Genomic DNA, 17,115 nt, shown 5'->3' with positions numbered 1-17,115 from the left:
TATTCTAATGAGATTGTTTACCTCCAAATCTTTCCCAGTGATTGGAACAGTGTCTGTGTTCTCAATTCATAGGCTTGCAAGTTATTGGAGGATATAATAAAATTCGACCAAAGCCCCCGCTAAATTCTATGTGTCATGCTTTGCTTTTGTTATTGTTTTTGACTCTATTTGAATTTTTTGATTCCAGTCTGGAGCACGAAGAGATCCCCCTCTTCTCTTCCAATTTCATGGATCAGTGGGGCTGAAGGGTATATTCACAGGGCACACTGTTGTTTCTCTCATCTTGGGTCCTGTGGTGTCCCAATGATTAACTTATTTGAATATTTAAATTTTACTTTATATTAATTTTTTAAAATAGGAAATATATTTGCAAGACTTGAAATTCAAAACAATGAGATGTTTCCACCCATTCCATCTCCCACCTGCCCTGTGCTATGATCCTCTACTTGCCCTCAATGTCCATTTTATGCTCTCTTCTGCCCTGTCAGCCTAAAAGCTGCCCTGTGAAGTGCACTGACTAGCCTTCTTGCCCATCAGCCAGGAGGAGGTGCTGTCAGGGGGTCGGGGAGAGTGCTGGAGGGAGCCTGGGTGGTATATACGTATACAGTTTTACTCTCCTCCTTAGACGAAGGGCAGCACAATTTTCACTGGATGGTATATCTTGGAAGTACAGTATATCAGTGCATAAGGAGACTCCTTCTGTTCTCTCTCCTTTTCTTCTTCTTTTCCTCCCTTCCCTCCTGCCCTCCCTCGTTTTCCCCTTCCTTCCTTCCTTCCTTCCTTCCTTCCTTCCTTCCTTCCTTCCTTCCTTCCTTCCTCTCCTGCTCTAGTCCTGCCTGAATTAATAAAGTTTTTGTTCACATTTGCTGTGTATGTCAGGGTTGGGGGCGGAAGGTAAGTTGTATGTCCCGTGGTGTGGTCCCACTGAGTGGGAGAGGGAATCTGTGTTTGGGTTCGGATGTTCCCAAATCCACCTTCTTAGGGGATTGAGCACCAGGATGTTTGGGAGCTAGAGAGAAAAAGAGATTGGGAGAGTGGCAGGGAAGGCCGAGAGATAGGGATGGGTGGGTAGGTGGGGGGAGGTACAGTGTCTTTGACCACAGTGGGTCAGCACTGTCTTTTGCTTCACCTTTGCAAAGCTTTCTCCTCAGCCCTTTGGTCTACAATGTGTGAGCCCAGGGGAGCCCTTGGTCCTGTGACCTCAATATGTGCTTGTGGTCTGACAGAGGAGCTAAAAAGCAACCTGCATTAGGGTCTATCAAATGAAAAAAAATGTTTTAGCTATATTTGACTCAGGTTTTAATTTATTCATGGGGCTGATGGCCTCCCAGCATGTTGCCCATCTGGCATCGCTATCTGGGAGCACTATTTAATCTGAGGAGCTGAGAGCCTTTGACCCCCTTCTACTTTCCATTCCCAGTGGCTGACTTACTTATGCTTATCAAGTAAGAGTTACTAGTTCACTTTCCCTTCCAAGAAAGGAAGGAAAGAAAATGGCCATTCTGGAAAAAAGTGGGAGGCTTTCTTAGAAGAAGGTTTTTGGGGGAAGAAGTCACAAGGTATAAACAACTCAACAAGAGCAGTGGAAAGCCGTTGTTCTCCACTGGGAAGTTCTGCCAACATAACTATAGGGTCATGAGAGAGGAGAACTCTCCTGCTTTCCCACCTGGAAATGTTTTCCTTTGAGCTTTTTGACTGAACAGAAAATCCATCTTGACTTGGAGGTGGGCAGTACAAGTCATTCCTACCTGCATTTGGAGACCCAGGCTCTGTCAGGGGTAAAGCAGGCACAAGCTTCCGGAGAGAACAGTCTGAAAGGGGATCTCAGGCAGGACCCAACTTCCAAAGGTGACCAGCTTGCCCACAGCTTCCTTTTCTGCTAGGCTTAGGTGCCCTTCCTCCTGAAGTTATTTAGAATAACATGGCCCCTAAATCTAGAGCCCTGGCAAACAGGTGTTGGGTATGGCTGCCCTTTCATCAAGTTTCTTGAAACCAGAAAAGAAGAGTGGAGGCAGAGGTATACTTTTATCATCACCCTTTCTAAACTGCAAGAAATAATTATTGAGGCCTTTTTTAAACACATTAATTCCCTTGTCTGAATAGAGATTGAAATTTGTTAACTGATAATTAATGTCTTTTTTGCCTTTTAATTAAAAGTTAACTGCCAGTGGAAAGTGCCAAGGAAAATTCTCATGCTGTACGCAGTCAGTTAATGCTTCTGTGCTTTCCTGACCCGTGGCCAGTTGGAGGGCCAGAGGGTGGCATCTGCATGCAAGTGACAGGTTAGGGACTTGGGGAGCTTGAAATAAAAGTTATTTCTTTTATGCAAAATTATGCAAAAGGTAAGCCTGGAATAATTAAAAATGAAATCCATGTCCAAGCCCATAACCCCTTGAGCTACCATTCCAAGACCTGGTTCCTGCTTGCTGGGGAGGAGAAGAAAGCTTTGTTTTGTCTTCCTGAGGAAGACTGATGAGTCATCACAGATAATAGCTTTCTCCAGTATTTTCCATAAGCAGAGGACAGCTGGCCACCATACTCTAAGTCTCCACTGGGATGATACCTCCTTTTTGCCCTTCCAATTGTCATGAGCTGTCACAGATAGCGTTTAAAATTTCCCCAAAGGATTTTCTTCCCACCATTGTTTATACCTTAGTTAATGGCACGTGCTATGTTGTGCCCAAGGTCAGGGGGTGGGACACAATGTTCTTACCTAGAAGTTATTTTTTTTAGTGCATTTTGCATCATCCAAGTTTAATTTGCATCCTTGTAGGATTCATATTTACCATTTATTGACTCTTATTATGTGCCAAGCGCTGTGCTATAGCCCTGAAATGTTGGTTGAAACCCTATGAAATTGCAGATTATTCAAGTGTTTGACCTATAAAACTGGACATTTCCTATGGTTCAACCTAATACCCAATTTCACCTAATCCTCACAATAGATCTAAGGGGGAGGTATCATTTAATTCAAGCTTTGGATGGTGAAGAGCCACGGGTGAGGGAGATTAAGGTATTTGCTTCAGGCCACATGGCTGGTAGGCTGGCAGAGCCAGCCATCTTATTCTAAATAGCTTGTGTGTTTCCACCTTGCTCTGGGGCTAGGACAGGACCCACACATGTGTGTTTCAAAATGCTTGGACTGAAATTCAGGGCTTTTCAACAGGATGCAACACTGTATTCTGAGGAGGCACTTCAGGGGGCTGGTTTAGTGTCACAGTGACTGGGGAGGGGGCCCTTTTGGCATTTACTAGGTGGAACAAGGGGACTAAGTAAGCTGCAAAGTGTGCAGAGGTCCTGAACAATGACCAGTCATTGTGCTGCAATGTCAACTGCTTCCTCTTTAGCAGCGTGGCCCAAGTGAATGCCAGGTTTCTTCAGACAAAGAAATCTGAGACTGCCAGTGTCAGGGCCAGCCGCTGGGGCCATGATTTTTTTTTCCTGGACATAGTCAAGCCATCCAGGGGTGGGCACCTAGCTAAGCTGGGTTAATTTCTGGGAAATCTGGCCACATGTACACACAGAAACCCTGTGCAGCAGAAACCACACATGTGAACTTGGGCTTGTGGGTGGCCATCTTCTATTCATATGTGACCTTGAGTACCTGGGAAGGCCAGTTAGTGAGGAAAGAAGGTAGAAGCCAATCATCAATACCTGCTGGTTTCCTAGATCCGTCCCTCCAGGGACTCTCCAGGTCCCAAGTCCAGCCTCCTTCTTGATCACCTGCCTTCTTGTCCTTGGATTCTAGGACACAGCCCACCTCCCTGCAATCAATCCTTCTCTTTGGCTGACACCAGTTGGAAGTGGCTGCTGGTTTTGAAACTAAGATAAGCCTAAGCAAGAGAACTGTACCTGCTCTACCTTTGTGCACACATGATAGAATGTGGAAGATGAACCATTCTTCAGACTCTCTCGTCAGAAAATAAAGTTATCTTTCATGCAAATGAGAAGACACTCATCAATTTGACTCCACGGGAGGTTAATATTTTTAGAGTAGAAAAACTTAGCTTCCATTGTTCAAGGTGAATTTTCCATAATGAAAAAGGCAAATTACCTGTGAAACTGGCAGCTGTTATTAACTAAACAATTTCCAAAGGAAAATTTCCTGGTTTCCGTACTTAAAAACATTTTTACCCCTTTGAAATCCTTCTTTGAAATTGGTCTTGTTGTTCATCTGGAAATGTATCCAATATTCACCTATTTATTGTGTAGCTAATTTTCATAAAATGGAAATACTTTATTATAATTGGACTTCATCTTGAAGTAAGAACATGGGTGCTTTCTACATCAAATAACCATTGCGTCCGAATCCTTTTCATCCCGTGGATGTTTTGTGGGCAATAAGAGTAGCTATTTTCCTTGTGCTTGGATCGGCACTGCTTAAGTATTCCAGCTTAATTATCTTGAAGGCTTTATCTTCATCAAAGTCACCAAGCTACTTGGAAATAATAGCTCCAACATTGATTAACAGAATTATGTGTGAATAAATCCCATCCTCAGATGCTGAAAGGAGCCATGACAACAGTAGACATTTATACCACTCTTATTTTTATAATTACAAGTATTAGATCCCATCATTGTGGAAAAAGAATACACTTCATTTTTTTTTAATGAAATGTGCCTATTATACAATGGGAATCAGATTCTCAGCTCATCAGGCACTTGGGGAAATTCTTGGAGATCTGAGAATTTCTTGGAATTTTTTTGCCAGCATCAACTGTCCAGGTGACTGATCAGCGTTCTAGGTAACTTCTGGTGTTTTGGACTGTAACCCAGCTCCTGCAGAGCCCGTGGCTGTACCCCAGGCCTCCATCTGGATGATTCGTGTCTGAACCCCATTCACTCATTTATCTTTGCTCACACCTCAGGGGGCGAGAGGATGGCCTGTTGAATAGAGTTGGGATTTCCCATGGTCCAGAGCTTCAGGATGGCAGAGTGTGTGTGTGTAAGAGACACAGAGAGGTAGACTGTGATGGTGGATCTGTCCATCCGGAAGCCCTGGCACACACACATCTGTGCAGATGCCCTCTCAGCTCTAGGCACTGTAGCTGCTGTCGTAGTAATCCTCACACTTTCATTTCTGAGTTGTGGGATGTGGGCAGGGAGGCCAGCAGAATAATGACTTCCACAAATATGTCTGCATCTTAATTCATGGGACATGTGACTATATTACCTTGCAGGGCAAAAGGGACTTTGCAGGTGTGATTAAGTTAATGGTTTTGAGGTGGGAAGATTCTCCTGGATTATCCACATGGGTCCACTGTGGTCATAAGCGTCCTCCAGGATCTCACTAAGACAATTCAGGAAGAAGACGGTGAGGCTCTGGAGATGATGGTGAAGTTCATGGAGAAGACAGTGTGACTCATGGAGAAGACGATGTGGCTTCATGGAGAGGATGGTGAGGCTCAAAGAGATAATGATACAGCTTGACAAAGATGCTCTCTTGACCAAACTCTAGTCAGGCCCTCTGAGCCCTCTTTTTGACTAGGCTTCAACCTTGGCTTATAAAATCTGCAGACTCTCAGCACAGATGATTTCACCTCCCACCCCACACTAAGAGACTTAAGCAAACACTAGCATAGTTTCTAAGAGCTCAAGGCTGTGTCTCTAGGATGATGACTGCCCTCCCTTAAGTCCTGTCTGGGGGAGCTCAATGCTTCCAAAACCTGGGGGTAGGGAGATAGCCCTCTGAATCTCCTCACAGAGCTGCTACTTTAGAAAGCTTTTCATTATAGACATTACATGTCATTATAGACATTATAGAAAGAGAATTCTTTCTCTGCCCCTTGGAATATAAATCTACCACATAGAGCTATATTCTCAAGGGCCCCAAAGCTGTCCTGGAGTAACATTCAAGGAGATAACTCATTGCTTGCTCCTTGCTCTCAGTCCCTGCGGGAGGGTGAGGGCCTAACGTCAGTGGATGCCGTGCTCTAACTGTACCACTGCCCTCTCTCCTAAAGATATGTGAAGTTTGTTTCTCTGTGAATAAGCACCAATGAACAAATCCAACTGGCCTAATCACATGGACCAACGCCACTTAATACCCCTTAATGCCTTTCTATTAGCACATCCAGGCCTTTACAAAGTCCCTTGATTTTTGTCCAGGAGGTTGAGTTCAGTTCATGCTGGACCCTCTTCTCTATTGGAATAATTATGACTGAATGAAATTTGTCTTTACCACTTCTGGTGTCAAGCTTGTTGATCTTTGACGAGCACACAGGAGACAGTGGAGTTTCATCTGTTTATAGCCCTCAGGCCTTTACTCCAGAGAGGGACAGACTTATACCACATTTCATCCAGCAACTTTCCTCGGTCCCTCATCACTGCAAAAAGTCTCACTTCTTCTGAAGCCTCAAGCCAAAGCCCCTTCACAGATGGATAAGGTGAACAAAATTTAGGCACTGTTGAAGGGAGGCAGGGACTAATGCAATCGGGTAAAACCTCCTTGTTGCTCATGCCTCTGGGTCCAGACTGAGAGAAGTACTTCCTTTTTTTTTCTGCTCTGGGAACTGTACTCTGCACTTCCTGAGGTGAGTGAGCCCAGTGATATCCTGGTCCGGTAGACTAACCACACCATGCATTCAACTGGAAAAGTACAATGGCCAGTAACAGAAGATGCATTCCTGGCAGATGTATGTTGAGTTGGTGCTCGGTCAACTGATACTAGTACCCATGGATTCCCTTTTTGTTAACCTGTTAATTCAGTCCAGTTTTCACCTATAAGAATTCTTCATGCCCATAATTACCTCCCTTCTGTACCTCGAGATGCAGTCTGGCCTCCTGACTCCAGGATGCTGACGTAGCTGGCCCTGCCTAACTCTTCTCATTTGGAGCATGATTCACTTACTCATAATCTCAGGCCCTTTCTATCCCTTGGCTCTGGGCTTCTCTGTCTCCTGCACTCAGCAATTCTTTGGGTGACCTCTAGGGGAACTTCCACTGGCTCCTCCCTTCCTGTGTCTTGGCTCCACCCTCTCCTATCTTCTCCAGTCCTTGGTCCTCCCATGCCAAACTACATACAGTGAGTACCACTGGCCTGCCACGGAGGCGCTGGTTGGGCCCCCTCCCTTCTCCCAGGGGCGAAACCCCTTCCTGTAGCTATTCACCTAATTCCCTATATCTCTACCCCCTAGGCTGGTATTTTCACAAGTTTCTGGCTGCTCTTTCAATAGTTGAAATACCTCATGTAGTTCTAGGTATTTTTCTGTGGCACTAGAGATCAAAGGGTGCATAGGACCCTAAAGGATTACTTCTGTCCATGGATCTTATTAAAGGCATTGCTATTACAATTAAGCGGTATGTGTTCACGTGGGAGTGGGCAGTGAGCTTGTCTACACTGTAATGTTCTGGGTAAGGATGTTGCTGTAGATGGCATTCTGGCCCTTAGACTGTTCAGGCCAAAATTGGGCCACTGAATGGAATGTTATTACCCAAAATGTTTTTGACTTGCAGGTATGTGGTTGCAGAAACTATTTTTTTTTCAGAAGAGGAAACCATTTTTCGGAAGCCTTTTCAGAAGCCTTTTTCTGGTCAGTTTCTCTATATGATGAAAATGGCCTTGCCTTTTGGGATGCAAGTGTCTAATGGCGTTTATGCATTCTTAAGCTTCAGTCACCACAATGATGCTTTCGTCAAACTATCTCATTTACGAGGCCAGTAACTCTGAGGCTGCTCTGGTGGAACATTCTACTTGCTGCTCCCACCCCTCAGCTGTTTAATTAGGGAATTAAATTTTTCTAAAGACTTTTAGTTTCCTGCGTTTAATTGACTGAGATTTTTCCTAATTTTACAATGTTGGTAATAAGTTCTCCAGCATGATTTAGTATTTGGAATTATTTAAAGCAAGTATTCATATTAAATGGAAGGAACTTACCACTTTTTATGCTAATATTTTATAGTCTGGAAAGAACCAAAATGACATGAAGGTTTTGCAGATTAATTTTGGACCTCATTTTTGCTTTCATTTTGAAAGATATTAGCACAATTTCCCAGCATTCTACTGACATATGCATTAGGTCCAGATAGTGATGACCATATATAATTCTTTCATGACCCACTTAAATGCTGTACAAGTTGGTGTAGGAGAAGATGCCACTGGGAATATATTATGGTTGTTTACTTACTGTCGCCCCTTTCCCCAGCTTCCACATCACACACACACACACACACACACACACACACACACACACACACACCATGTCTTTGTCTTGCTTTTGTATGCAGTATAACTCCTAGTACAAGAAAGATTCTATTAAGGGGCAGGAGAGAACAATATTAGTGGTATCCACTGTGTTAATACATCCAAGAAGAAAAACCATGATCAAATTTTAAATTTTGATTACCATACAAATTTTTCTTGAGGGAAAATAGTTGGATTGTCTGAATTCAGGGAATTGGAAGTTAATATCGTGGGTAACAACAGCTAAATTACCCATGTCCCTGGCATTTTTATTTCCAAGATCACTTGGAGATTCTCACATAGACACTGAGATGTGAGACTCATTGACTCCAATATGACCCACATTGCCTTCTCTGGGATGCTCTTGTAATCATAAACTGCCACTGTGATATTTATGAATTCTACCAATCCCTCGATAGCCCTTGAATGGACATTTCCTTTGATATCAATGAGTCCAACCATATCATCATATGTGCTCCTATGCAGGAATTTTTCCATGGCACTTTCAAGCACACAAATTTTGGAGTCAGACTGCTTATTTCTAAAGGTAAGACTTCACAGTTACTAACTTTGGGATTCTGGGGAAATTACTAACTTCTCTGAACTGCATGTTCTTTGAAAAAAATGAGGTTAATAAAATTGCCTATCTTACTCAGTTTTGTGGGAACTAAGTGTAATAAGTCACCTGCATCAGGGGCTACACAGATGGGGTCATCAGGAGGCAGGAACCACACTGGTTTTCACCCAGACAAACGTTTGTATAACAGTTGATAATGAGCCGTACAGTTGCTGAATGGCTGACCAAAGAGGCAAAAAGAGAATTCTAAGTTGTCATAGAGGTGTCCCTTGAAGGCAGCTATCAACCTGGGGGCTGGTGAACAAAGGGAAGAATCTGGGATTATTAAAATCTAGAAGCTTAGGGGAAGGACCTCAGGGAATTGAAGTTCAGACCTCTGTCAAGCAGGTGTCGTTCTGCTGGTGCAGTGTCTCTGTGGGGAGTGTAGGGAGACTGGTTCTGCAGATGTGGGGAAAACCACTAACTAGATCAAGTCTGGAGGAATTGCCAGTCTTGAGGTGAAGAAGCACGGCCACCAATGGGAACAGGGATCAAACAGAAGGAGCAAGAAGGGAAGAGGAAGGAACACACCCGTCCTGCCACCTCCAGGCTTGCAGAATCCTGACCATCCAGGCTCTCCCTTGGTGGATTCTGGAAGGGAATGGCTGGCCAACTTGAAATGTGGTTTGCAGAGTCCCGGATATAGAATTGTAGAGTGGGGCTGTATGAAAGAGAGTCTACAAGCCCACCATCTCTGCAGTTGTGTCTATGAAATGAACAATAGTATTTTCCTGCTTTTTTTGCATGCCTGGTCATTTTTGGATCCTCGACATTACGAATGTCATATTGTGGGGTGCTAATTTTACTGTAGTCCTTTAAAGAGTGATGGGTTGTTTTCCTGGCATGTACTTAAGTGAACTGTGGGTCACTTTGAGTCTTTTGAGGCCTGGTGTTAGGCTCTGTTGTGGCGAGCCAAGAACACCCTTTATTCAGGAACTAATTTAACCCTACTTCTAAGGCAAGGCCTGTGTATTTCAAGGTCACTCCATTTTGGCTGGTGGGAACAGGAATGATTTCCAGTTCTGTGGCACCTCCAGGAATTGTCCAGGGGCTCTTTCCCCAGCATTGGGAAGTTTCCTCCACTTTGGTTTCAGAGGGTATTTTTTGCAAAGATCAGTATTCAGTCCAAGGCACCAGGGAACCTTCTGCAGCTCTCTCACTACAGCAACCTCTTCTCTGCCATCCAGTCTTGCAAACCTTGGTCTCCCTGGCGCCCCCTGGTGAAAGCAATGCCCTCATTGTGTTTTTCAGACTTCCATGGTATACACTCTTTAGCCCTCTATCAAACCTTGGCTGACATGAAATGCAACACTGTCCAAGGTGATGTTATGCAATATTTTGTATCGGTGGATTAAATGCTCTTTAAATCTCCAGACAGTGGTGCTAGAATTGGATAGATAGAGGCCTGTGGGCAGCAAAGGAAATACACCAGAATATATGCCCATTCCAGTTAAGGTGAATTACTGTCTCTTCCAGGGTAGGGGTCTAAAGATGTCAGCTTGCAACCAAAGGGTTGGCTGATCTCCTTGAGGGATGGCGTCATATCAGGGGGCTCACACCTTCTAATCTTCCTTTTATTTTTTTTTAAGTTTATTTACTTATTTTGAGAGAGAGTGTGCAGGTGTGGGAGGAGGGGAGGGGCAGAGAGAGAGAACCCCAAGCAGGCTCCATCCTGTCAGTGCAGAGCCCAATGCAAGGCTTGAACTCACGAACCTTCAGATCACGACTCAAGCCGAAACCAAGAGCTGGACACTTAACCAAGTGAGCCCTGTAGGTGCAGCAGTTCTCCTTCTTAATAAAGAAGGAAGACAACACACTTGCCAGATCAATGACCACATACCACATACCTGAGGCCACATCAGTCTCCTCTGGGAGAGATACCATGTCTGGCACAGCATGTCGGTTAAGCATCCGACTTTGGCTCAGGTCACGATCTCACAGTCCGTGAGTTCGAGCCCCGCGTTGGGCTGCTGTTTGGTTGGGATTGTGCAACTCTACTGACGTCTTCCAGGGTCTGTCTGGCTTCTGTAGAGATCAGACTGGTGAACTAAGTAAAGATAAGTTGGAAACCAACACTCCAGTCTCCTTTTGGTCTTTAAGGGTGGCACTGATCTCTGCTATTCTGTTGGAATATGATACTGTTTTTTTTTTATGATCATTTTGGCTGGGGTGGGGTGGTTTCAGAGATTTTACTTGGCTGTCCCCACAATGAGAGCTCTTACACCACAAGCCATGGGTCCATTGTGGAGATTCTGCCCATTGCCAAATATGTCTATTTCCAGTGGACCCACTCTGTGTTGCACCTGTGCCGGGACACCATTTACACTCAGCTCCCTTATATGCTAACAGACAGGCTAATGCTTTGAGTTCCCAGTTTCCACTTGGACCCTGTATTCAACAGTCGTCTAAATTTTAGGGTATTCTCTTTTTTATTTTATAGTTACTCAAGAAAATGGTCATGGGTCCTTCTGAGGAATAACTGGGAAAGTTAACACTACTCACTATGGCTATGATGTGGGTGGGTCCTTTTCCCTGGAGACCTGGCCCCCTTTTCGGTTGACTGCTTCTGAGTCTGTGAACTGGCTCAGATTGAAAACTGGGCAAGGAATCTTGACTTGTTATTGGGATGCTTGCCCTCAGCCTCTTGATTACTCACCTGGGGATCCTTGTACAGATTTGTATAGATCCTCATACAGACATGTTTACCTCGATTAGGGTTTCTCATCCTCAGCACATGTTGCCCCAGATGATTCTTTGTTGTGGGAGACTGTTGAGAATATCATAGGAAATTTATCAACAACCCTGGTCTCTACACATTAAGTGTCATAAGGCTCTCCCTGACCTGATCTCACAAATGTTTCCTCCCAGTTGCGACACCAAAAAATGTCTGCAGACATTGCCAGCGTCCCCTGGGTGGGGGTGGGGGGGCGGTCCCCTTGCTCCTCCTCTAAGAAGCACTAGTATAGACTGAGAAAGGCCATTTGTGGTGCCTTTATATGCTGTGTCTATGGATGCTGTGTTCTGTTAACATCTATCAACATAGCGCTCTGTGAGTCAAGCCCACTGGCTGCTCTCAGACCCTTCCACTCATCTTGATTATTGCACCCACCTGCTTTCAATGGTTGACTGTTGCCACTTGGCCTCCATTATTTCTGGATCCTATCATCCCTGTTGCCATCAGGAAGCCTGGTTCTGTATTGGCCCTTGCAACAGTCCTGGCCTGAGTAGAATAGATACCACTGTGCTACTCAGTGCTGTTGGAAGCACATTTCTTATTGCCTTGGTAAAGGCAAAGCCCTCACTGCATATTTATCCAAAGTTATATGGTATGATAGCATATACCCCTAGCATGCCCTCATCACTGAGCCTTTTGATCCTCTCTTCCTCTTTTTTTTTTTCCCTTAGCAGTTCTGGCATTTCTACCTCACTCAGTGTGAACCACCACTTCCTTCAAGGTTCCAAAGCCATTCGAGCAGCTTGTTGGAATCACCTCTTGGGGTCTTGGCTGAATGATGAGTGTTCCATCATAGGAGAGTTTTCCCATCTCAATAAACTTTCTCTTGTCCCCACCTCTGGCTTTCTGCCTCCATCTAAAACTCAGAACCCAGCTGCATATGCATTTTCATCATGGCTTCTGCCAGTACGTGTTGGCCAAGCCCCAAGCTCCTTTGAGTTCTTCCCTTACCAGGCTCAACACTTGTGCCAGCTTATATAGTGATTTAACTCTGGTTATGAGTCTGGCAGTCAGGAAGGGAGGTGGGGAAGGCCTGGCATAGGCATGTGCTGTCTTGCAAGAGAGAAGCCTCCGTACCATCTTCAAGTACCAAGAACACTAGCCTTCAACAGGGAGGAGGAGGCCAGTGCTGTAGTCCCAGAGTGATCAGAGGGACCTGGGGGCTCAAGATATTTGCACGCATCTACCCACGACTCAGGATCTTTTTCCCTCCCATAGACCCTGACTTTGGCATAGATTAAGAGAACTTGCTTTCTCTGGCATTTGGCTACACTGTAGTTAGTCTTGGGTGTGTTCCTCTTTTTCTGCCCACAGTCATAGGACATGAGAATTTCTGTTTGCTGCTCGAGAAGCCCTGGGTTCCACACTCAGCCTTCATTTCCTGGTTAATCACTCTCGGCCTTGCCTTATTTTTCTCTATGGCCTTGACTTCCCCAGCAACAGCCTTCTCCTTCCATTGTCCTGCTAATTGTCTTTCTCACCTATTTCTGGAATGGCTCCCTGGAGAGAGGGGGATTCAGGCTGTGATCCAGACAGAACAAATGCCTCAGATGATCCAACAGGAAGCTTTGGAGATGGAATGGATGACCCTGTAGAGTTGTCCTGAGTTGAGATAAGGGGCCAGGCATTGTTGGATGTGGAGCTGACAGAACTGGATGTGGGTGGTCACCTGAATGACATGATGACCCTGAGCAAACAGGGCCCTTTGGCTGAGAGCAGCCTCCGAGGGAGGACTGAGTCGAGGGCTGAGTCCCTCACCAACACCCAGCACCTTGGGAACAAGCACTTCCATCCTAGGAGTGTGCGGGCCAGGGGGCTCCACTAGAGTGTCCTCTAGAGAGAACCTCAGCCGTGGTCCAGATGTCTGAATCTGCTCAGGCCACCACGGCAGAAGACCACACACATTTATGTCTCTCAGTCCTGGAGGCTAGAAGCCCAAGATCAAGGTTTCAGCAGGGCTGGTTTCTTCCGAAGGCCTCTCTCCTTGGCTTGTAGACGCTGCCTACTCCCCATGTCCTCACACGGCTTTTCTTCGTGCATGTGTGTCCATAGTATCTCCTCCTCTTTTTATAAGAACGCCAGCCCCATCGGAGTGGGGCCCCACCCTTATGACCCCATTTAACTTTAATTGTGTCGGTAAAGACCCCATTCTACATACAGCCGCGTCGGGTTTAGGTCTTCAAGGTATGAAGTTGGGGGGATGCTATTCAGCCTATAATGCCAGACAAGTGGGCTGGCTCTTCAGAATCACTGATTTGAAATTTTGGGAAGAGTTGCTGAAGCATGAACTGGAGGAGTTCACCTGTGCAGGAAGTGCACGCAAGGAAAATAGTTAGAAACTCAACAAAGCACAATTCTGAGAGCCATCGTGACTGCTGGGAGCAGACAGCCTTACCAGCATGACAGGCATGGCCTTCAGCGATGGGCCAGGGATCCAGGCGTCAGAGAGGGGGGGGGGGGGGGGGGGCTCTTTGAATGCAAACACCGCTGACCTTTTCATCAAAGAGGGAGCTGAGGAGGGTGACATGGGCTCTGCGAGCTCTCCAGGCAGAACTTATCCCCAGGACAGCCTTGGACCTTTAATTGAGCTAAAAGGGACTGCAGGTTGTAAGATGACCTTTTCCTCCATAAACGGAGTAATTTAAACCTGAAGAACAATAGTGGCTTCCGGTGGGCCTGTAGCACTTGACGTTGGAAGATAAGACAAGACAGGTGCCCAGATCTGACCTGTCCGTGTCTGCCTCCCACACCATCCCCTTTTCTCTCCTATTGCCTGGTGACTTTTAAAGAAAAAGTGACCTCACAGCGTGCCAAGGTGGGCTGGAAATTGCATATGTAGTAAACACAAGTTGTTTCAGGAAAGTGCGAGCCATGGAGGGGGAGGGATGGAGGGAGGGGGAGTGCCCGAGGGTAACAAATTTCCAATATCTCCAAGAAATAATAAGATGTACACATCTCTGATGCAGAGTGCCCAGTTAAGGGTGACAGAAGAGATGGGGAAACACTCTTGCTGGATGGGAATGAAGGGGGCGGGGCAGGACAGCAGCCATGCAATATTATTTGCTAAAACCTTGGGAAGCCACCGCCTAATGTTTCTTCTGTGAATCTATTTTTCCTTTAATTAAAAAAAAATGTTTATTTATTTTAGAGAGAGAGAGAGAGATCATGAGTGGGGGAGGAGCAGAGAGAACAATACTGCACTGTCAGCACAGAGCCTGAAGTGGGGCTCAAACCCACAAACCGTGAGATCATGACTTAAACCTAAGTTGGACGCTTAACTGACTGAGCCACCCAGGCGCCCCTTTTTTCACTTTTAAAAGACAAAATTCTTACCTTGGAAGGTAAATCTTTTCATTTTATAGAGAAAAGAGTTTTCTTTATTCAGCAGCTTCTATACTCAGTGGCCAGTAGAAAACTTACTTGTTTGGAAGTGGGCTTTTTTTTTTTTTTAAGTTTATTTATTTATTTTGAGACAGAGACAGAAAGAGAGAGACAGAGAGAGAATCCCAAGAAGGCTTTCACTGTGGGTACGGATTCCAACTCAGGGCTCGAACCCATGGAACTATGAGATCATGACCTGAGCCTCTCAAACTCATGGAACCCTGCGATCATGACTGGAGCTGAAATCAAGAGTTGGACACTTAGTTGACTGAGCCACCCAGGCGCTGTGTTTGGGAGTGTTTTTGACAACTAACTCTGTGCACACATAGGGGATGGGAGAGAGAACAGAAGGGGATGGCCTCACCCTCTGTCCACAAGCTTAAAGTCCAGGAGGGGAGAATCAAGACTTGTGCAAGCCAGCACGCACCCGAATCAGTCGTTGGAATAAACAAATGTTTCCTGGAGAGGTCTGTAGAATTACATTGCATGTCTACAATTGTGGCCATAACCAGAGTGGCTTCCTGGCTCTGGGCCATGTGGCCTCCAGAGGTTGGCTGAGGGCTAGAATCTGCAAAGGAGATTAAAATTCAAGGCAGCAGGACGCAAGGTTGGGGACCAAAAGCAGGAGCTCACTGGGTCCACCCTTTGGACTAGGGAATGCTGAGCCTTAGGGATGGGGGCTGCATAGACACCCAGGGACCGCAGGGGCCTCCTGTTTGGGGGGACAGTGAAGGCAGAATGGAGGGAGGGATCCAGCCACCGACGTTGGGCCAGGAAATCTCTGTCCTAGGAGGATGACCTCCTTCTCCCTCCGTCCATGCCTTCCACGTTCAGGGACGAAGCCTGTGCTGCACCTGTGCATGGCGTTCACAAGGAAGTAGAGGAGCAAAGGCAGGAAAATGACGCAGGGTGTCGGTTTTTTTTAAAGCTCCCACACCCTCTGAAATTGTATATATATGATGCATTTTGTATAAAAGTCTGATGAAAAGCCCCAGGTCATCAATATACAGTGGCCCTATAAATAACCCTAAAGGAGGATTTTGAAAGATTGCTTGGTTCCAGTCTGCACCTTCAGGCAGAATCACGCTCCCAAGAAGATGAAAATAATCTATCCATATTATCTGTTTTTTTTTTTTCATAAATTATAGAGCCCCATGTCTGGATCTTAACTCAGCAATGTTGAAGTATTCCCCAAGATCTAATATATGAAGCTGTGCGTCTAATTCTCCTGAAGTTCTTTCAAAATTTATTTCTCAGCTCAATATATCTGTTGTTTCTATTTTTGCTTAGGTTGGCAGATGCACAATTTTAATATTTCTTAAATTAATTTTTAAGATTGAAAGCACCAGTGGAGGAGATGAGACACTGAGGAATGGTGAGGCTTTGCCAAGGTCACGTGCAAAACCATCGCTCAAGTCAAGGACTCAAGTTCTAAGCTTCTGGTTCATGACTCCATCTACCATGTAATACAGTGTTTGGCTAACATGACTCATGTGAGAGGGCCACATGGATTCTAAAAGGAGGCAGAGGGAGGAGGATGGGCAGGAGGCAGGAGGGAGCGAAAGTTTGGAAGGAGTGCGTGTGAGAAGTGTGTGTGTGTGTGTGTGTGTGTGTGTGTGTGTATTGTGTGATCACTGTTCTAAACAATGATCCTCAAACTTGACTGCTTATTGGAACCACCTGGAAAAGTTTAAAGACCATCTGCTTACTGTCCTTATCCCTTGGGATTCCAAGATGAGGTCCAGGGACTCTTTGCAATCCTTGGTCTGATGGCTGGTCTGTGGGGACACCACTGCCCCAAGACAAGGGATGGGGCTGGGAGCTGTGGTCCCAGGGCCTACCTGCTGGGGAATGATAGAAGGAACATTCAGTGCCCGAGTGCCTGTGCAGCTGTCCCCTGAGCAAATGTGGAACCAGAACTGTGTGGGGTGCACCCTGGGATGCATTATGTGTAACCCCCAGGTCCTGGTTTCCCATGGCTGCTCTATGGGCACACTCAACTTCACTTTGTGTTTAAAACAGACAGCTCCATGACCCATCGATTGGAGATAACTGTGTTATGAAAGGTGTCCCAGGGAAATCCACAGGGTTAAGTTGCATGCTACATGGCAAATACTGGTCTAACTCCCCTTGAGATCCTTCTATTCTTTCCCTAAAAGTCTTCTCCAGCACTTGCTATGACATCTGTATTAGTTTTCTAGG

Source organism: Panthera uncia, chromosome C2, assembly GCF_023721935.1.
Source record: "Panthera uncia isolate 11264 chromosome C2, Puncia_PCG_1.0, whole genome shotgun sequence".
NCBI classification, from domain to species: domain Eukaryota; kingdom Metazoa; phylum Chordata; class Mammalia; order Carnivora; family Felidae; genus Panthera; species Panthera uncia.
This window is presented reverse-complemented; position numbering follows the sequence as displayed.